Source organism: Triturus cristatus, chromosome 11, assembly GCF_964204655.1.
Source record: "Triturus cristatus chromosome 11, aTriCri1.1, whole genome shotgun sequence".
In the NCBI taxonomy this organism is placed as follows: domain Eukaryota; kingdom Metazoa; phylum Chordata; class Amphibia; order Caudata; family Salamandridae; genus Triturus; species Triturus cristatus.
The window spans coordinates 70,684,472-70,708,261 of NC_140594.1; positions in this window are offsets into that span (position 1 = coordinate 70,684,472).

A 23,790-nucleotide genomic window follows, 5' to 3' on the forward strand; every position below is an offset into this window, starting at 1 on the left:
TGTTTTCTTGTTCTACATCTATATATGTGCCTTAGGACGAACCATGTTTAGACATTCTCGAATGTTGCAGTAGTAAAGGCTGTTGCTGCCTGAGCCACAACTATATTTTCATTCATTTTAAAGTTGCTTATTGTTCACTTTGCTTCAATAGTGCAATCTCATTGCCCTTGTTTGTAGCTTAAAGGAAATTAAAATCTATTTATCATTTAGGCGTTTCCTAAAGAACTTATTTTATATAGCACAATTTCTACAAAGTTGATTGGTTTATGGTTGATTATGTATGTTTGTACAGCCCTATGCTACCACTTCATGATGAGTGTGATGTTTTTCACTTTCCTGAAACTATAAAAGGTGCTGTTTCTGGGATGTGTGCCAGACTCACCAGAGACTTTCAAGAGACTTTTGCTCACTTCCACCAAGGCAGAGTCCACAACAATTTGCTTACTTGATTTATGCGTAGAAACTTTCCTGTGCCTTCCAACTGAGCAGTCCCATGTTGGACTGTTATATGGCTTTATAGATAGGCTTGTCCAGCCTTTCTCAAGGGGCAGTTTGGATGTTGGACTGTTCTCTGATTTATATCAGACACTCCCTTGACTTACTAACTGAGTTGATGAATGCTAGTTTGTACTGATTTTGATTATGGCTAATACCTTTATGTTATAATTTTCCACAGTTGGCTTCATTTTTATGCACTTTTGATGCTGATTTAAATCTGCCAAACTGACTACTTTTTGCCTTCTGTAATTATATTTAATTTTGAATAAACCATTATGGTTTTGACTTTCAATACTGTTTGCAAAGATTTCCTTTGTTTGTTTTAGGGCCTCCATCATTTGGGACGCACATGCCCGATCTGCGCACTGTCACTATAAATTTATTAGCAGAAAGTGCCAACACCAACAATGATTGAATATGCCATTAATGGACTATTACAAGACCCAACAGCCTCTCTAGCACCAATTCTCTTACACCCAAACATATCTTCTGCTTGGCAATGGGTGTACTTACCACCACAGAAGAGGCACCAGTGATTCTGTACAGGCCCCCAGTTTCACACATCAAATACAAAAAACCTTCACCCATATTTACTGGAAGTTGGCCCATTCACCTAAAATTGGAACTGACCCATTCACACTACTGATACCACATCTTCATACTTGGACTCACCCCCTCTGGTCTGCAGTGGAAAATTCAGAACAGCTTAGGTCACCCCCAGTCTATGAAAATGACTGTAAGGCTGTGCCAGTGGCTGATCACAACTCCAATAAAATGATGCAACATAACACATGTTCCAATTTGTGTCTACTATGCATAGTGAGCTTGAGAAGCTTTATAAATCTGGACTGAATGAGTGGCCGCAATGTTCAGTCTATCCAAAGAATATTTACTCAGTCCCAACCTGCCTTGAAAATATCTTGGCACGTACGTCTGAGTTAAAGCTTCTCCTGAGAATACCTCCGAGTCTCTCCCCCTTCTTCGTGACATTTTGTGTTCTCCTTGGAGTGGGGAAATTCACAAACAGAAGGATATATATGATCTCCCACACACATGTCATACACATGTGGTATCTGGCAAAAGATCATAGAGGCACTAAAGATCTGCCAGTCAAATCCAGAGAGCACAAAAGTGATGAATGGAAACCCTTGATTCATTCTGGACCAATCAATCATAACATTTGTATAGCGCGCTACTCACCCGGAGGGTCTCAAGGCGCTTGGGATAGGGGGGGTCCGCTACTGCTCGAACAGCCAGGTCTAAAGTTGCTTCCTGAAGGAGAGGTGGTCTGAGGTCAGGCGGAGGTGGATGGGGAGGGAGTGCCAAGTCTTGGCCGCCAGGTAGGAGAAGGATCTTCCTCCCGTGGTGGCTTTTCGGATGCGTGGAACGGAGGCGAGGGCGAGGCTGGTCGATCGCAGCTGGCGAGTGGGAGTGTAGAAGGTCAGGCGGTTGTTGAGGTACCTGGGTCCCAGGTTGTGGAGGGCTTTGTGTGCGTGGGTGAGGAGTCGGAACGTGATTCTTTTGCTGACGGGGAGCCAGTGCAGGTCTCTCAGGTGTCCAGAGATGTGGCTGTGTTGGGGATGTCCAGGATGAGTCGTGCTGAGGCGTTCTGTATGCGTTGGAGTCTTTTCTGCAGTTTGGTTGTGGTTCCGGCGTAGAGGGTGTTTCCGTAGTCCAGTCGGCTGGTGACGAGAGCCTGGGTGACCGTCTTCCTGGTTTCGGTGGGGATCCATCGGAAGATCTTTCGGAGCATGCGTAGGATGTTGAAGCATGACTAAGAGACGGCGTTGACTGGTCATCGAGAGGGAGGAGTCCAGGATGAAGCCCAGGTTGCGCGCGTGGTCCTTTGGTTTGGGTGCGCTGCCCAGGGCCGGGGGCCACCAGGAGTCGTCCCAGGCGGAGGGTGATGATCCCAGGATGAGGACTTCCGTCTTGTCTGAGTTCAGTTTCAGGCGGCTGTTCTTCATCCACTCGGCTACGTCTTTCATCCCTTCGTGTAGGTTGGTTCTGGCGGTGGCGGGGTCGTTGGTGAGGGAGAGGATCAGCTGGGTGTCGTCGGCATAGGAGATGATGTTGAGGTTGTGTTGGCGTGTGATGGCCGCTAGGGGGCTCATGTAGATGTTGAAGAGGGTGGGGCTGAGAGATGATCCTTGTGGTACGCCGCAGATGACTTCGGTGGCCTCAGATCTGAACGGGGGGCTTTCTTGCTGCCGGGTCTGCTGGGGGGTCTTCAGTGGAACCAGGTCATCTGCGCAGATGGTGATCCACTGTGTGAGGTTGTCGGCTGCTTGGCTGGGGTCCTTTGTTCTGGCGGGGGTGATCTGGGTCAGGGATGTGGTGAGCTGGTCGGAGGTGATCTTGCGTAATTGCTTTGGTTACACAGACTGGAACAAACCAAAAGCACTCTAGGTAGTGCTACTAATGGAATGGTCTAGCAAACACTGTAGACAATGTACCCTCTGAACAGGACCACCAACAACCCCAGGTATGCTTGGGATATGTGCCTCACTGTATTGTGGAGCAAATGTCCCTGTACAACTCTAAGCTCCAAGTGGGAAGTAGTTGTGTAACTTAGGGCGAACTCACAAAAACAAGCAAACATATCATAAATGGAAATGTCCGAATCAATCTAAATCATTTGCAATTACTATATGGCACCCATCCATAATGCCGATAGTCCGACACGACGTCAACATGTGGGATTGACCCGAGACTTTGACTGCAAGAACACAATAGAAATATCAAAACAAATGATTTGTATTTGAAGACTGATTTAAATTTTAAACATGTTCAAAGGAATTAATCAAGATGTACTAATGAATCAAGAAGCCTTGAGAAAGCCCTAGTCCAACTGACCACTGAGGACGAAACACGTGTCAGCTGGTGCAGTTCCAGTAATTCAATCCAAAAAATATCTGGAAAAGCAAGGATGTAACCTTCTGTGTTGGATTATGAAAAGAATATACAAAAAAGATTAAAAAAACAGCTCTTCTTACAAAGGAATTGGGATTTGTTCTTGCTTATTTAGACATTAAAAGAAGGAGGAGTACATGCTCAAAAACATTTTGCAGTACTATAAGTGTATCCTAATCCTGGTACTGCCTGTGCCATCAGAAGCACCAGCACAATTATATGCAAATCTATCGTGGCCTTGCCTCAGAAAAGGACTAAAACTCAAATAACTCTTAATGTGGTTCTGCCTTGAGGTGCCTCATGAGTGAGGTTCAGCTTGAGACCTTATGGCACAGTTAGCTAAGAAGCTAACATTCATAGCATAGCCATCACACTTAGAGTGTCTCACTTGGACAGCACAAAAGAGATCGAAGGAAGTTTTAAAATCTGTCTCAACCAGTGATAATTGTGTAGGTGCATTCCCTTTCAGAGTTTTTAGCTTGTTTGGTCATTCAGTGATAGGTAGGCCAGGAGAAATTTCAATTACTACGGCATAATGTAGTATAATGTAAGTAATGTTGCATTATGCTTGTTAGGTGCAATAACCGAAGTTACATCAGTATGTCACATTGCATAATTATATGCCATTCACAGCAAAACGTTAGGTTGAGCACATGAATCAACATGAACGGTTCGAACACGAGGGGATAGCATTTGCAGCACATTTTTCTGTGGAAGATTTTACCACGAATGCACCCTCAAGTCCAAAATGAACACGAGGGCGGATTTCAACCTAAAATATAGCAACACGTGTTGTTTTTGCATGTTGCATAATTTTGTGTCATTTTCCAAAAATCTATGTAATTACACAAAAGCAAATTAGACAAATTTCACCCACCCACGGGATCTGTCTTTGTCCTTGCACTACAAGGACTCCTCATGCCTCTTTACCAATTTGGAGAAACGTCCCACATGTCAGTCCAATCCACAACATGATCGAATGCGCACATGTATTTTACCATCAAGTGGAAGAAGGTGGTAACTAGTTGGATAGGATAAGATGAAACCCAGAATTCATTACACTTTTCCTCAAAGGAAGCCATCAATGCTAGAATGCAGAGAATGTTTTTTATAGCTCTTCAGCAAAGTAGAAGGAGCAGGAAGGAGAGAGTTTACAGGCAGCATGGCGAGCTGCTTGACCAAAGTGAGGAGGAATTATATGGATAGTATATACTGAGTAGGCAGGTAATTTTAGATCTAGCAGAATGTTTTCTGGGTAGAAGGGCTCTGTATGGTCAATCTATATCTACCCGTGGTCAAGTAATGCATTTCCTTCTCCTGCTAGCATCAGGAACTCACCAGGGTGTTGTTGCTCTTGTAGGGGATATCTTGAATGGCAGCATAATGTGTCTTTAGAGAATTGTTGGATGCTCTTCTAAGCCCAATACATGTACATGTGCATTATTTCCGTCCCAAATATAGAACAGGACTAGTTATGTTATGTTAACTGGGATTTATAAAGTGCACGTTCACCGACAGGTCTCTTAGCTCTGCGAGAGAGTGGCTAAACCCCGCCAAAGATCAGATGCACAAGCTCCCGGTATACACTATGTTAAAATCCTGTCCTATAGTTCAATTCTGTAATGTTACTGGGTGTGTTGAAGGTACCCATACACTTTTATATCCTCCATCAGCAAAGAGTATTTGTATCACAAAAGTAAAAGTCAACACTCCCTGAACATACAGGTTGTCATTCAGAATGCCTCTTCAATGACGTGGCCGCCTTGTGTACCAGCAGTACACACAAATCCTTGGCATGGCGTCTTTGTGGCCTTTATAACCATTTGTCCAGTGAAGAGTTAGGAAATGGGCTCATATTAGATGCATTCAAATACAAAATATCATCAATTTTAGAATATATTTTTGCAAAACTTAAACTAATTAGACCCCTATTGTTAGGGGGACACTTCATATCCAATTAGATCATGGATCTTGACCCCTTACGTGAAGCCCCGCATAGCAACACAAGGGAGGAAACAGGGCACGAAAATATGTTTGTGTAGTATTTGTAGCATCCTTTGAAAATACGTGCATGTAGAAGGATAGGGTAATCATTCTACTTTAGTGTTCTTTTAATAAATGTCTCAGACACAAGAAAAACAAACTGCAGGAAAACACCTATGAACTGGACTCACAAGAATACACAACTCAAAGGAGTTATGTGCAAAACCTACTTGGAGTGACAATACCTACTGAACTTCTTCTAATCTCACCCTTGGGTAACACACAGATATCACACTCCTTGGTAAACAATGTTTTGTTAGGTTCACATATCTTGTCCCGTAAGCAGACATCACCTAAATTCACCCTTACTTTAACCACTTTAGCAAGATCCCACCAATGCCACCCCTCTTCAGCGTTTCCTCTGATCTTCTCCACTCTGACCGGCTCACCATACGTGTTCTTTCCCTTCTTCACATGCACGGAAGACTCTATCCGAACCATGTCCCCAATCTCCAGAGGAACCAATTTAGCAGCTGCAAATACTACAGTTTGGACCAGTAAGAGGAATGTTTAGATGCCCCCAGAGACATGGTGGAGTATTGCAGTTTCACCACCAGTTGTAAAATCATATCTTTTTATCTAATTTTACTAAATTTACAGCCCCTTTGCATGATGCTACAAGAGCTCCAGAAGAGAGAGCTTGTGAAAAAATGTTTTTAAAAAACACATCTAAAGTTATCAAAATAATGTTTATTTCAAATATTAGAGACATATTATTATCAAACGATTAAGATAAATTGTGCATTTTCGCGGTTATCAAATACACAAAGGCACAAAAGTCATGCTTTGCTTGTACTCTACGGTGATTTTGTGTTGAAAGTGCACATTAAACGTATGTTACCTTTTTAAAACATGTTAACATGATACTTTGTCAATTAAACCCAAGTCTGTGTTAGCTGCTGAGGACACAGCTCTTTCAGATCCAGTGGCAGACCCAGTACTGTCTTCCTCAATTGAGAAAGTGCGCTTTTGCAATGTGGGCGATGTTTCTTGCACATATACCTCAGAGGCATGAAACCTCTTCGCCATAAGTTGGTTCCATGCACTCCTCTGATGTCACCTGAGCTGTTTCTAGCAACTTTAAGTTGTTTACTATGGGGCATATTATCAAGAAACGGCGTTAAAATTATCGCCGCTTTTTGTTCTGGTGTCAACATGGGCTTCTATTGAAATTCTCAAGGGCATATTATCAAGCCCATTATCGCCGCTTTAGCGGTAGTTTTCTGCCGCTAAAGCGGCGATAATTTTAACTTCTTGCTTGATAATATGCCCCTATGTTTTCTAATTTAAAAATGGAAGTCATTGTCTTTTAAAGTACTTATTGATATTTACAGTGTTCTATAACAAAGGATGTTGTCAGTTAAATATACTGAGTCATGCCATCTTCATGGGATTTCCAAGCCCAGCAAATAAAAGCTTTATTTTCTAATCCCCTGGCAACATCTCCCCTGAAGTGCCCTATGTCATAATGGGGTTTTCCCTATGTCATTATGGGGTTTTCCCATCCTCGTGGATGACCTTCAAGTGGATGTTGCCAGCGCATCAGCAAACTTCCCGACACTTTGCAGCCTGCCATCATTTCGTCTTTCCTGAAGTTCGTGAAGAACTCTTTCTTCCATCATGAAGGGATACAAGTCATTTTTGCTCAGGAATCCACCGAGCTGACCTCTCTGTCTCCCTGTGAGTGTCTCAGAGATTCCCCTCCTCACCACATCTAACTCTGCCGACACACGGTCGCTTATGTCACCTCCCAACACCAGCTGGCCCTCTGGGAGTTGCAAAATCAGGGAACCCAATGCCTCAAGCGTGGCCATCTTGAGCTCGGGGGGGGGGGGGGGGAACACACCAAGCACAGATTGAGTCTCTTTCCCTCTTATGTCCCACTGACCACCACATACCGCCCCAGTATATCTGTCTGTATCAAGCCTTGGACAAAGGGGAATGTCCTCCTAATCAGCACGCCCACCCCTCTACATCACGAGGTGTAACCTGCATGCGCCAACAAGGTGTACCCATTTCTATCTAGTGCTTTATTGTAAATACCTTTTAGGTGTGTTTCCTAGAGAAGAACCAGGTCCGGCTCATGTCTTTTAATGTACTGCAGGACCATTGACCTCTTGAGTTTACCATTGAGACAATTTACATTCCAGGACCACACCTTTGCTATGGACGACTTCCCTTTATTTCCAGCCATATATGATTAGGTTCTGAGTCAAGAGTCCCATCCGTGTGTATTGGCCATTGTCTCATTGTCAATTTGTTGCTGCTCATTGTGTACTTAACTAACGTACCATCATTAACTAACAATTTAACCCCCTCTCTCCCCCCCCCACCCTGCTACCCTGCTGTTAAGGTTGCGAAACCCCCAAATCTCCAACCCGCAGAGCGCCTGTCACCCAAACCCCCCATAACAACTTTAACTAATCAATTGGAGGGAGCTCGACCCACAGGACCGTTAATCAGCAGTTGCAATTCCACCCTCTCCCGTCCGAGCCCATTACCGGCTGGTAGTTTCTGTGAGTCTCTTTGGTGAGTTTCTGAATGTTTCTCTCCCTCAGGTCCGCCGCAAGTCTCAGTGTTCCAGCCTGCTGCTTTGATCTGCTTCGGGGATAGTTCACAGATTCCTTCATTCTTGCCAAACTCTCATCCTACCCCTTTAAATGTCTTGTGTCGCTTCATCTCCGGGTGGACTCTGATTGGACTCCGGGTGGACTCCGGGTGGACTTCCGGCTCCAGACGGCATGGTTTGTTGGCCTCACTCGGCTCCCGACTCGTTGCCCACTACATTTGGACCACGCTTGTGGTTCGGCCCTTTATTTCTGTTTCAGTCCACTGTACTCCAACCTTCCAGTCAATCACTAACTTCTTCTGGAGACGTAAAATATTAGGCCTTATCATTGGCTACAACCCGCATTCGTGCTGGGAAGAGCATCATGTATTTCAGTTTTCTTCATCTCAATTCTCTTTTCACAAGTTCAAAACTTCTCCTCTGTTGCTGTACTTGTCCGTGAAAAACCTGATCACCGTATTTTCATAGTGTGTCTCCCTTCATTCTGGCAGCTTGAAGGATGGCATATCTGTCACCGTGGTTAAATACTGGACCTGCCATCTGGTTTCGGGCAGCAAATCCGAGTTGCTATGCAGCTTTCACATATTTATTCAATGATCTGTGATGACAAGCAGGGGAGCATCACTGCCCAATAAGGTGCAGGGTGTCACCCAAAAACATGACAGCTTCCTCTAAAGTGTGACATTCTTTTCCTACAAAGCACTGCACTTCAAAATTCAAGATGGAGATCTCCTCTCCAGGAGGGTTAGACCTGGCTATACCAACCTACTGTTGTGGCTCATTTCCATTAACACTTCCCCTCAAGATCTTCTGCAAATTCCATTCCTCGACCTGCCATCTGGCTGGGGCTATAGGATGAGGGGTTAGGCGTGGCTGGCATTCCTCTCTTTGAAGCCCAGTTTGATCTACCCAGCCCCCGTCCTGTCCTGTTCTCTGCAGCTGCAGACCTCTCCCTATCAGATAACCTCTGCTCTATGCGGCCACTTATCACCTCATCAAAGCAGCTTGGCTTAGCCTGGTAAGGCTGACCAATCAGGATAGGCTGCTAGAAGGCTACATTTTGGCTCACAGAAAAGAAAGGGCTATAACTTATTTTCTGTACTAGTTATGATAACTTCAACAGTGGCTAGTTGTTGGATTTATCATTACCAATCTTTTAAATACTTGAATGGAATTTGTTAGTTCCTTCCTAGCGATATTGTTGATAATCTACAATGGGGGAACACGAAATTGGCAGTTTTTCCCTCACCAGGCATCTAAAACAGCTTTAATAATGTCCTTGATTATAGTTACATGGCATCCCACACATGGGGCAGCTAGGGGAGACATTGGGGGTGACATATATGTAACAATAAGGTCAATTACCACTTTGAAAGTACCTTTTATTCCAAAGTATAATGTGCATACAATATAGTTTTTAAAGACAGTATGCAAAGCAGGGCTGCTTTAGAAAATCACAGCAGTGCACACGACAGTGCAGGAAATGTACTGGGCCTCTAAACCCCCATACCCTATTATATGCTAGGGACTTATAGGTAGATTGAATCCCCCGTGCCTTTTTATATACTAGGGACTTACAGGGGTCTGTCATTGCCATGTACCTTTTTAATAAAAGGCACTGGCCCTGGGCCTGATTAGCAGACCCCAGGGCACAGTCAGAGTCAGTTTCCACCAGTTTCAGTCAAATAATGGGGGTAAACACGGGAAAAAGGATGATTTCTCACAAAACACAAAACAAATGTTAAATGATCATTTACCAGTTTACTCAGCATGTTGACCTAAAGAATCAACATCATTCACTGCTTCTGGAGTTTGAGTGGATTCCTCAAGTTCGCCAATGGGAGTCGGCTGACTCGCAGTAGAAGGTCGTCTACCGGGGCCAGCTGTTTCTTTGAAACTGGTAGCTAGCATTTCCTTTGTCCCCTTAAGTTCTACTACCGCTTCCCAGTTCCTTTGATGCTGCATCTGGGGACTGCCGCAGCACTATCCCTTTCTTGGATTAACAGCCAAATACTTTTTTGTTGCTGCCTCAGGCACAGACAGGGACGTCTTGCCAAAAAGCTCATCACTGTGGAGCAGGCACACTCCTCAGCCAAAGCCTTTAGCTCAACATCAGAAAAGCTTTGTTTCATCTTTCTGTCCCTGTCCTCTTTGTCTGTTTCAAAGGTGGCCTCCAAGCTCCAAAGACAGTCCTCGCACATTTCTCCAGCTCAGCAATCTGTAATTATGATAAAGCCATTATCCTTCGATCTTTTAACTTCACTGATGCTTAAAGGCGGGAACGTCGCGACATAATCAGCCTGGTTTTTCCGATTTTATGCAAGGGGTCTCAAAATGCATGAAACTGTTATTTTCTTGTGAAAACAGTAGAGAAAGTCTACCTCAAGAGTAGTATGGTCTATCATTATGGGTATTATCTACAATCATAGGTTCCACCTTTGAGACAAAGGGCCTGGTTTAGATTCTTGGCGGACGGGTGTCCTGTCCGCTCAAATATAAATCCCTTTATATTCTATTGGATTTATACTTTGGCGGACGGGATATCCGTCCCAAAGTCTTTGAACAAAGTTTTTTGAGTTCTTAAAATACAAGGGATATCTTATGGCAATCATTCTATCAAAAATAAAGTTGTCGTAACTACATGAACCTTATTTTGTATTTGCCTGCATCTGAGTTCGGCAAAAGCAGCAAAACAATACTGCCTAATGTTGGACAACACCATGCTTTCGTGTTCCCGGTCTAGGGGCTAATCTAGATCTTTTGCTTCCTCATGTGAAGCTACTAAAGTCTCCGTTTACGTTTGAGAATGATTTTAAATGTAAAGTAATGGGGAGGCTTTGAAAAAAATAAAAAGTGGAAGGACAGACATTTTAATGAAAGCCACGGTCCCCTTGATTGTCAATGGAAGTGAAATCCAAATACAAGAGAAAAGACTCAATTCACAAACTACATTATGTGCTATGTAAAGGAGTACTACAGTGGTACTACATACACACTACAAAATGCAATTCACAAACCTACAGTTGGTGATCGCCACATTCTATTCATTTCTATGGGAAGATCTCTGCACACGTAAGTTTACTACTTAGGCCCTTATGAGGAGTACAGAGGTCCATAGGATCACCGTACTCATGGTGGCGGAACAACAACTGCTACACTGCAGACCCGCCCGCAGCATTATCCTAGAGTGGTGGTCGGACCGGCATAGGACTGCTGAATCTGCCAGGTATCCCGTGGCGGTCGCCCAGCAGACAGGGAGCTGCAATATGCTGGCGTTGCTGCTGCGGCACTGCCGAGCATGTTACAAGTTACCTGTTCGTTGCCACTTTCATGACAGTGAGCCCACCATAATAAGGGTGGCAGAGAGGCAACAAAAGGGACCCTAACAGGGGTCCCTGCTGCATCTGGGCCCGGGATTAACAAGGTGGGGCACATGTTGTGCCCCCTTGGAATTGCACCCCCAGTTTCTGTATGGTGTGGTATGCATCAATATAGAAAGAACTAGGACTACTCTTAAAAATATTTTCTTGCTGTGTATACAATCTAAGAATGAAAAAGAAAAATATATATACAAACAACAGATCAACAAGGCATGTATTCCACACCGTGCAGTAACGTGCAGTCGGCACTCTCACAGCAGCGGTCTGCATGCTAGGCTCTACCATGAGCCTAACAGACCACCACCGTCAAACCACCGCTGCAACGTCCACCCGCCATGGATTACACTTGTGATCCGGTGGACGAGCGCATAACGGTCTTGGCAGTCTTCCAGCGAACGGCGTGGTGGCAGCACTGCTGGAGGACCGCCAAAGTCAAAATAAGGCACTTAGTAGTAAATATGGGGAGACCAGTTAGAGTGGTGGGACGATGGGCAATATCTACTTCAAAAGGGATGAGATTTGGGGATGCTAAGGAGAAGATTAGGGGTGTTCGTGCTACTATACCCTCCCACAAACAAGCAAGCTCATTGCTGTTCACAAACTACACTTCTAAAGTTACTACAGTCCCAAAGGTGACAAAACCATAGCAAATGTGTACCAGCCCAGTCATGGAGTAAGTCAAGCATCACACATGACAATCGAATGTCAGGTGCTGAAGCGGTTATTGCTGTGAGGCTGCTCAGGCTCTAACTCTTTGTTGCCATTTTGAATTAGGTCGAGTATCTGTTAATTTTTGAATTAACCAATATGCACTGTCTGGGTGAAACCTAACTCTTTTAGAAGTTTTGCTCAACAGGACACTGCAACTCACAACCAGAAACTGGGGTAGTATGTTGAGTTTTATAAAAACTTAGAAAAACTGTTTAATTAGCACCTTATGCATTAGGAAGCCTGTGCATCAACACAATTGATATTCAACCCATAAGGCGCCGTAGGTGAAGTAATGGAGTCTTGCACTCAATACTACCAAGCTAGGGGAGTCATACTTCATGCCCACTTGCCATGAGATATAAAGATCTAAGCATTTGGTGCTATTCAATTGAATTCATGCAGAAGTGGGTCTGGTTGCAATATCTTAAATTCATATTACGCCACAATCTGAATACAATATCTTAAATTCAGACTACACCCCGACCCAGTACTGTCCCAGTGCCCATAGATGACAATAATTTACTAAAGTCAGAAACGCAGCATATGGAATGCACACCAAGAAACTATGTTCCATATTCTTTGGTTGTGTCCAGTACAGGTGATGTACGAAGACTGTATAGGAGAAAGATTCCTATACGCACAATGTCAACAGAGCAATTGGTGATTAACATGAACGCTGTTGTTAGCCTTTGTTCTAGAGGCCCCAATGATTGGACGTTAGTCGTTGTGTTTTAAAGTACTTATTGATGTGTGCAGTGCTCTCCGCAATGGCAGTTGTCATTTTAGAAGTAAAGAGTAAAGGATTTTCCCCAACCCAACAAATAAAGTGTACTTACTGATATTACAGAAATTCCTTAAAAATAACGTTTTATCCTGAAAACTGTCTTTAGATTTACTTGATACAATGTGTATGACATACAACCAGCACACAAATTACAACTCCTAGAAAGCTAAGTTAGAGGAAGAAGTAATAGATATGTGATTCCCCAGTAGGGCCAAGGCGAGGGGACCAGGGAAGCAGGAGAAAAGCTGTCAAAAATCGATTAAAATTAATTAAATATAATGACGATGGCCCAGAGGAAGCACTCAACATACCTTATAATGTTGAAAAAACTCAAAAAAATGGGAAATAACAGGTTGTATTTCTCTGTAGCCCATAAAACTCAAGTGGGAACAAGAGAGAGGCTGGTAAACTCAACTGAATTAATTACATGTTCTAACCATGGTGGCGGAGGCTTAATATGTGCATTTGCAGTCTGTTGTCCAAGCAGCCGGGAGTGCATCAGGCGAACATCATGACAGGGACTTCCTACTTGATGCTGGAAGCTAAATGAACGCCAAGGTCTGGCAAACGTCTGCCAGCAAATATGGGCACTGAAAATTTACTGTAACAGTGAGGGTGCATTTTCAGAAGCCCGCTGTTAAAATGCAAATAAGTCCAGATTCATAAAGAAGATTTATTGACAGCACGGCTAGTACATGTTCCCAGGCTGATCTCCAGCAGAAACTGAAGCCAACAGTGTGGAACACCAAATGATAACAATCCAATGAGAACATAGAATGTCATTCAAATATATACAGAGCTCATGCCATGAAACATACAGTGAGACTAAGAGACTATGGGGCATATGCATCAACAATGCCATTTGCGATTCCTTATTAGCGAAAAATAAGGAATCGCTAATAAGGAATAGCAAAAGGCTATGCATGTAGGAATCGCTATTCAAATAGCGATTCCTTAATATTCCTTATTACCGATTCGGTAATACCGATTCGGTAATAAGGAATACCTACCCATTCATTCCTATGGGCTTGGAGGCCCATAGGAATGAATGTAAAGCCAGTCTGTATTAGCGATTCGGTATTACCGAATCGCTAATAGCGGGAGCACTTTCAAGGGTGCCAGGGTGTCAAAAGGACACCCTGTTGCACCCCTGAAAATGATATGTGCACATGTGTTGCACACACACATGCTCTAAGGGCATGTGTGTGCGCAACATGAAACTTTGAAAAATGCACAAAAGTGCATTTTTCAAAGTTTTTGCAAATTACCATGCAGTTCATCTTCATGGTAATTTGCTCCCCCTATTAGCGAAATCGCTAATTTTTTAACTTTGATGCATTGCATTTAAGGAATCTCACTTTGGGATTCCTTAAATGCAATCGCTATTTAAGGAATCGGTATTTAAGGAATCCCTATTTAAAGAATCGCTATTTAAGGATTCCTTAAATAGCGATTTCTGCTTTTGGGTTGATGCATTGGGATTGGGTATTTTTTCCTTAATACCGGGAGCTATTACCGAATCGGTATTTTACCGACTGGATTTTGGGTTGATGCATAAGGCTGTAAGTATACTTAAAGTTAAACATGTTGGATTACAATAAATAAATGAGAATGTAACATATCCCCCTCATCAGGAAAACAAAACACAAGGAAAGAAACAGGAATGAAGTTTACACAAAATCATTAAACCTTTTAGGAATATTTCTCACACGGTTATTAATCTTAACCCTTGAGGCAACAGTTTCATCATTTTGTCTTCTGAACTGATTATCCGAATTTGAATAATCATTATAGCCATTGTAAGTTTGTGGAAGAACATGGACTGCACATTTAGCTATCTTCCTAATATTTCATACTTTCCCATCTTGAGTAGTAACACTATTGCTAAAAACTTTCTTGACTTGCATGGATTTGCCAAATTTATTAGATCCTTTATTGATTAAACCAGGTTTAAGGACCTTAATCCAATCACCTACCTTAACATTTTGAACTCTAGTTTTTCATTTGTTGTCATACCATTCTTTTGTTTTATGTTGTTTTACTTCTACCCTCTTAGCAGTGTCATGTACACAATCTTTCTTATGCACAATACCCTTGCACTTCTCCTTGAACCACCATGGGCATACGCTAGATGCAGGATCCCTCCCTTTTAGTAATTTTAAAGGACAAATTTCAGTCGTGGATTGAGGAGTAATCCGATATATCCTCATCCGTTCCCTTAACGCACTCAACCAACTACTACCTTCTTTAAGGGAACCAGAAACAAAACATTTTAAAACTCTATTGAAGCGTTCGACCTGTCCATTCTCATGCGGTTCATAAAGAGAAGTGAACTTTTGTATGACACCACAACTCTTGAGAAAAACACCCATCTCAACTGATGTAAATTGCACACCATTATGAGAAATTAAAGTACTAGGACATCCTTCATGTGTAAAAACTTCTTTAAAGAAAGAGATAACTGAATTGGTAGTAGCTTTAGGAACTGTTGAGTGGTAGTCAACAATGACTAAGGCAAAACGAAAAAAAAAGAAAAAAAATAAATAAATCGGTGGGTTCAAGAGGCACTCTATTCCCGTGCTGTGATGTAGACAAGATTGACTCCGTGATCCCATCCTCGTCGCTTTTGTTAAAATGCAAATAAGTCCAGATTCATAAAGAAGATTTATTGATAGCACGGCTAGTACATGTTCCCAGGCTGATCTCCAGCAGAAACTGAAGCCAACAGTGTGGAACACCAAATGATAACAATCCAATGAGAAAATAGAATGTCATAGAAATATATACAGAGATCATGCCATGAAACAGACAGTGAGAATAAGAGACCAAGTATACTATAAGTTAAACATGCTGAATTACAATAAATAAATGAGAATGTAACACACACCTCGCCCTAAGTGGGTGAATGAATGAATGAATGAATGAACCGTATTGTAAGGTGCGCCATTTCTCAGGAAATGTTTCCTGGTGCTTGTTAGCTACCCTTCCAAACATGAATAGGGTATTTTACATCAGGTTGGGGATGTTCTGATGTAGTTAATTAGTATCACCCTTGCAATGGCACCCACACATTCAGAGATGTCACAGGAGCAGACATGATGGCGAATGACTCACAGAATAGTGGCAGGTGGATGGCGGGGAGGAGTATATCCATTTGCCTTCTACCTGACTCGGTCACTCTTGGCTCAATTGTTGAATCTCCATATTCGCTGTTAGAAGTTTCGTAGTCACTTCCATTGAAACAGTGTCCTACATTTGTAGGCTGTTGCATGAGCCTTATTTTGATATGGAATGTCTGACTGTTCCTTTCTTATGTTTTCACTGTGCTCACTTCTTCCACCAGCACACAAAGAGAATAAGGGATAGTGTTGGAGATCAGAAACAGTATGAAATCTTTGGGTCTATACACAAGCATCAAAATCGTATGATAAAATATTACTAAATCATAAGTCTATCAAAACAAAATCATAGGCAAAGCCTCACATCAAACGCTGTGGGAAGATCCCTTTACAGGACGAAATCCCTCACTCACCAAAGGTGACATGCTTCATCATTTGGGATTCTCCTCCCAAAGGAAACACCTAGTTCCTTTGGGGGCTACAACCCCCTCTCTACGAGGGAGGAGCTCAGGGATGTTTTCAAGTATTGGTGGGATATTCTAAATCCACAAGGGATGAGTAAAGACAGTGTAAGTGAGTGCGCAGCGCAAAAAATTAAGAAGTAAATGTGAAGAATGTGCGGTTAAAACTGGCTAGAGAGTGTCAACAATATACTTTATTCTAATGCACCCACTACCAGGATTAAAAGACAGTGCACCAGCGGAATAGATATGAACCACTCAGGTGGAATGAGCAATAGTGGTCAACATGTTTCAGCATAAGGCCCAACCGTGGGCGTGGCTTTCGTCAGGACCTCTAGTGGTGCTGCTGCATCAATGTGTAAGTGATGCAAACACAAAAAAAGGTATATATGAACAGGAACTCAATTTAGTTCGCCTGTTCCTCTTAAGGAAAATTACCCGCAGACTGCTGGGTACACAGTGTTGGAGATACCACTCCTTCTGGTGGCGAATGTTCTAATAGCCTTAAAACCTTGTTGCGGCCTCTACCGGCCATTAAAGACACGCTTCTTTGTTAAAGACCTTCGGGCTATAAAGCCTCTAAGGCTATATTAGAACATTGAAATGTTGAGAGCTCCTTTGAAGACAATGTGGTTGCTCTGGGCTTATAATGGCTGATAAAAGCTTCAAAATTCCAATGTTTGTCTTCATGTTTCTCGCATTTTAATTCAGAACATTCTACCCTTATTGAGTGGAATGTTCTAATAGCCTTACAGCCCTTCTGCCTCGGGCTATACTGGTAGTTAAAGGCCCTCTACCTCACTATAGGCCCTCACCTGCATCTCATGCCTATAACTTGGGTTCAGAGCCATTAACCACTCGGCAGAGGGCTATAAGGCTATATTAGTATCTCCTCAGAGCAGATGTAAACTTGTGCCTGCTCTGGGGGCAACACAATAGACAAACAGGCCAGTGGATTCATATTGCCACTTTCAAGAGATCCCCTAGTAGGCAGGTCCACTCCAGAGGGCTGCCATCAGGGGGTGCACTGACAGTACACCACCTTTTAGGTAGTGCACTGTCAGTGCGCTTCCTGACAGCTTCTTTGCCTCTACCCTCATGTCTGTATATAGTGTGGTCCCAGATGCAAAGGGGTTCCCTCATTTGCATGGGGCCACGCCCCCATGCAAATGAGGGAACACCTTCCGGTGAAAGCACTGGTGCTACATGTGTGCCAGTGCTATCTGTATTACAGAAGGGGATACACAAGCGTCTGCGGCCCCTTCTGTAACACCAAAGTGCCCCGGGGGTGCACAAAGCAGGCACTAACACCTGTTGTACCCATGCGGCACTTCCGCAACAGGGCTCCATTGTCAGCCCAGGTGGTAAAATGCAATGCCAATAAATCAGTGCCTAACATGTTCATCTCTATTTTGTCCATATTATTCTTAAGCCCATTGCGATCCATCCAAAACATTTTATTTAGAAGACGTACTGGAAGGATATCAAAAGAGCCATCAGTTCCTGACGTTTTAACTATATGTTGTGTGTCATCTGTGTAAGAGTGAAAGAACAGCCAAACTTCATTAGACCATCTAATAAAGAATGGTGCAGAATGCAGATAGAACGGATCATTGTGTCTTTTGACATATCTTTGAAGACTGTAGCACCATTGTGAATTTGGTGAAATTGGAAAAAAAACATGCAAAAGTAAGTTTTGCAAAAAGAGCAGGTTAAGGAATGCCACTGTATACCCATCTTTCCACCTGGTGACGTCCGGAGGTGACAGCTAGTACCCGCAGAAGCCTGTCTTCCTCCAACCAGTGTAGTTAGATTCCACTTCAGGTATCTCTCTCTCTCTCTTTGTGGTCTTCTAGATTGTGCTGGTCCTGGTCAACGGAGCACTGGACATCAGGCAACAAAAAGATTGTCTCGTTCAAACCAATCTAAAGTTACAAAATACATAGTAGCATGTTGCTGCACAGTGGAAGGCACTTCGCAAAGGCTGACTGGTCACCTTTCCGTTACTTACTGCTGTATTTTGATATTAAACTGGTTTGCCCAGACAGTGTTAACATGCAAAAATTGCTAAATTAATGTATTCTATCACAAAATGAATGGCATAACACGCAATATTTTGGGCCAGATTCACTAACATTTTGCGTCATCGTTGCACCACTTTTGTGGCACATCCATGACTCAAAATTCTAATAGATATTTATGAAGCCACACAGGGTGCAATTTGCACCGCCTTGCATGGCGTTGTAAACATTTATTTAACACAATGCAGCGGCTTGAGCTTCATTGCGTCCCATGGGTGGAACATGGGTGTTCTCATGTATCCACCCATAGATTTCACGCAATCCATGATTGACAAAGGTTTGTTAACCTGGGATTGCGTGAAATCACTACGCCTCCCAGAGGATGGTGTAATGAGGGGAAAATTTTTTTTTTCTCCTTGTTATTTCCTATTTCTATGTGTGCTGTTACCTGCAGCATACATTGAAAGAGGAAAATCCCTTGAGAGATCGTTTTGGTGCACAAAACAATTCTCCTTGTGATGCAGGCGCCCTTGCACCGCTGTGCAAAGGTGCCTGTGTTGGCGCTCGGCTGCCTGAAGTGCGCAAGAGCTATGAAAGAGCAGAAGTGTGCTGTATCTTAGTAGATATGGCGCACTTCTGCTCTCGTTCTTTCAGGTGACGCAGAGCAGCAAGTTGCCTGGCTACACTACGTTGCATGAAAAGTTAGTAAATCTGGCCCTTTGTATTTTGGTGCTGCATAATTTAGTGCACACTGCTGCATAATGTGGCACTCCCTGCCACATAACTCCAGTAGCCTTGCTTCTAGGGCACTGATAGGGCACTGTTAAAAATATAAGGGCTCATTACGATGGTGGTGATCCCACCACCAGCAGCCTGCTGGGGGCAGATTAACCACCATCGCAAAGCATCGGAGAGTCCGTCGCCATGGGTCCGACTCAGGCAATCGTTCCGATTGCCTGGCAGATCCGGAAAGCATACCTAGAATGGTGGCGGTTCCTAGCAGGCACCGTCCACCACATTAGGATGCTTCATCCCCGCCAGCCTTGAATGGCGGTTCAACCGCCATTCAAAGGCTGGCGGGGATTGACTTTGGGGCCTGTAGCGGGCCCCCCTTCAGAAGGGGCACTCCAGTTTTGCACTTGGTGGGCACCTCTGGTGCCTCCCAAGATTTCCCTGCACCATGTGGCAGGTACCGCGTGGTGCCTGCCACAGAGTGCAGGGAAATGCAAAACTTGCATTTTTGCCATTGCGGCAGGTGCTGTAGCCTGCAGCACCCGCTGCTAAGGTAAACACGCCCAATGCAACTGCCACCGTGGCGGTCGCATAGTAATTCCATGTGCAGGACAGCCGCCATATCGGCGGCCGGTTCCAATTTCCTTGATGATGGCAGACAGACTAAAGTCAGTCCGCCATCCTAATGACCCTCTAGTGCCTCATGCCTAAGAGTTTGCATGGGTATTTACAACGCTGGACTGGCAATCCAATATAACCCTGGGAACATTTTTTAATAGCAAACAAAAAGTGCAACAAGTGAGCATCCTGAATATGCCTGGTACTCTACCGCGGGCCCTGGTTTCTGGAAATTCCTCCCCTGCAAAAATGTTTGCAATAATTGGGTCTAATGGTGTGTTTCACTGCGGCATTTAAAAAAAAATCAATGGAATTTACAGGCAGTTTTGATGGGAAACGGATGTATTGCTTTTCTCCAGTGCATGCTACTGCATCCAGAAGCAACGTGTTCTGTTGCAGTAAATCAGGTATGTGCCTGTAATAAACAATGCCTGTCCTGACACAAAAACTCCACACACGCGAGACTGGTTTGCTCAGAAAGACATTTTATAGCATTGTGTGAAAAACTCATACAAACCACATTTCATGCTAAAAGTGCAATTTCACATAATTTTCTGAAATTCATAAACGTTTTGTGAAAAACAAATACACACATTCCCCATAAGCAGGCCAGTGTCCACACAACTTCCAATTTTAAAGTGCAGTTGTAAGGCTAGTATTTCACCAGTGTGTAAAGCACCACAGCCAAGCCAGTGTTGCCTTAGGAATTAAAAAAGAAACCAGTATATAGAGAAGCCAGGGACCAAAGTACATGAATATATCTGAAGAGCGTTCTGCCGCTGGCTATGGATTAGCGATAAGTGATCGTGTGGTTCTCTACTCACAAAAACCAATGGGCAAATTTGTTACTAAACCTGGTGTAAAGAGGTTGCATAAGGATGTGTTCAAAACTCATAATAATGTCCCATGTAGAATATTGTAAACAATCTGCACAGAGAATCACCAGAGAGGTGACAACCAGAGAGTCCATCTGTGGAGTGTCACAATCCGAGGGTGCCCCAGAGCTGCAAGGGTAGATTTCCAACCCTCCTGGTGCAAGGGCGCAGTTCAGTGCACCAATACAAATTAGAAATCCAGTTGGATTGGTACAAAATGTAGATAAGGTTCCATGCCCAGGGAGGAGAGCCTTACTGATGTTGCATAACAGTAGGCTTAGTAACTTCACCTGCTGCTCTTAAAGAGCCCAACAGTTCGAGGCCCTCTTTCTTCAGAGGTTTTCTGGAGATCCGAGACATAGAACTGGGGTTTGTAAAATAGTCTGGGTGTCCTAGGTCATTCATGAAACAGCGGACATAACCTGACCCAGGGGATCTTTAAAACCCCCTTGAGCCTAATGCAATCACGCAGGATCTCTCTATTTAAGTGGGTATGTTCACTAGCCCATATCCTGTGCCAAAGCAGGATTGGTCCAATTTAATGAGGTCCGCTATATAAGGAAGACCTAGCTCCTCCTGGCACACGAAGGAGGACGTGCCACGGGGGACTGAAAAGATGTACCGCAGAAAAGTATTTTCCACAAACTGTAGGGGGAGGGTGTTGGCAAAACCCCATACCCCAGCCCCATACATCGGGCCTGAGATACACTGCGCCTTATAAATTTGCAAAAGTTCCCCCGGCGGCTTCCTGCCCAACTTCTTAGCGAAAGTAGCAAGGGCACTAATTGATCTGCTAAATGTGAGTTTTTTCATCTCAATGGTGCGTGTCCAAGTATCATTCTAATTAAAAAGGACACCGAGGTAAGAGAAAGTCCTTGTTGACGCTAGCTTCCTACCATCCAAATGTATGTCCCTACCCATTTATTTCCCTCTGAGCCCCTAAACCACAGCTCATGACAAAGGTCTTTGAGAAGTTGATGCTTAGACCCAGATCAAGCATAGAAACATTAAAACTATCTAAGACCCTTTGCAGACCATTTCGCTTGCACGCCATTAAAACGGCATCGTCCACATATAAAAGGGCCGGTATAGGCCGCCCTCCTGCTTGGGGAAAATCTTGTCCGCTCTTTAGCAGTGCATCAGCCATCTCATTAATGTATACATTAAAAAGGAAAGGAGCCAGGACACAGCCCTGCCTGATCCCCCTCCTTATGGGGAATGTTTCTGTACACTGTCCATCTACCCCATAACAGACACTGGTAGAAGTTCCATCGTATAAGCGCTGCAAAAAGGCAATAATATTGGGGTCCACCCCTAAGCCTACAAGGATTTCCCATAACCTGACATTCATTACAGAGTCAAACTCTGCCATAAGTTCAACGAAGACTAAATACAGTCTCCCTTTTTAGCTCTTGTATATTACCCTATGATGATAGCCAGGTTTAAACTCTGTTCTATGGTGCCCAATCCTTCTCGAAAACTGTACTGGAAATCTGACAGAACCTGGTTTTCTACCGCCCAATCCTGCAAACGTTCCAGGATGACACGTCCTGCCACCTTCAACATTGAATCAAGGAGGGAAATTGGTCTATACCAACCAGGATCTTGACGGTTTCCTTACTTGAAGATCGGGATAATGATGGACTCCACCCAGGTCTTTGGAAATGTGGTGCAGGCACTTGCATTAACAAATTGAGTTAAAAGGGGGCCCCATAAAAGTGTGTTAAATTTGAATAAGTCAACCGAGACTTGCCTTGCCCCCCTGGCTCCGAGCAAGAGCTATGTCTATTTCATTCACTGTTATTTGGAGCTTGCCTTGATTACATTCCACGGAATAGGCACCCAGGGATTGCTGGTCAGGGAGGACGGGACCGTTATACACTTTGGAGAAGTGATTGACCCAGACTTTTTCTAAAATCGCAATCTCAATAGCGGGGCCTTCTCCCCCAAACAGGGGTGGGGCCCTTAGCACCTTCCAAAAGGCCACAGAGTCCTTCCGTTGGGCTGCTGAATGGAGAGCGCCCCAGGCTTCCTCCCTCAAGCTTCTTTTTCTATCAGCAATTACCCTCTTATACTCTGCTCTTGCCTGCCTTACCCCCAGGCGATCTAGGTTGCCTATGCAACTCAACTTTCAATTTAGAGTGTGCTTTAGTGCAAGCACTATTAAACCAACTCAAAGTATTAGGCTTGTTACGACTTTGTACACTTAATAGGCTCCTAACCTCGTTAGTTATCTCGAGGAAGGAGTGCACTATGTGGTCCGATGAGGAGAGCTCACTCAGGCAAATATCAAAGGCGGGCTTACATATCGAGATGAGCTGTTTCGTCAGTGCCTCTGGGTCCACATTTTTGGACCATCGCAGGGAATAACCATTCATTTTTTTCAGCTCTAAGCTACCTATCACCTGATTAGTTGGTTTCTTTCTCTTGAAACTTTGGGCGTGTAAATATAACTTTAGACAGAACAGATAGTGATCACTCAATGAAATATCCCCTATCTTAAAGGAAAGTAACCTCGTTGCGAGGGCGTATGAGTCTAACATAAAGTCAATAGTGGAAGCAAGACCTCTACCGTTAAAAGTCGAGGACATAGTCTCGGGGATGGATACAAGATCATTCACAAATCCCAAGTCATACCGGAACAATAATTCATTTAAAAGTTCCCCCACCTTTGTATGAGAAAAATGACAATTAAGCTCCCCCTCATCGTTGTGAAGTCCACATGTTCTGAGATCAACAGATTTACATAATGCACAATTAAAATCCCCCATCAGAATTATCGTACTTTCCTTTGATCTCAGATTACAGATGGCTTCCAGGGCCTCGCCAATCTTTGTAAGCTCGAGCCCAAGTTCCCCCGCTGGCACATTGTTATAAAAATGTACCATGATCATACACTATGAACGATTTATGGCTAGTTCAATGATATGATAATAAGAATCCCCTACACAAAATACTGTGCTAAAGTCCCCATCTTCCTGGCTTTCTAGAACTTGCAGGATTTAATCAAAACAACCATTCTTTTAGGACAGGCTTGCCATTTTTCAAAGAGGTAGCCCATTTTTC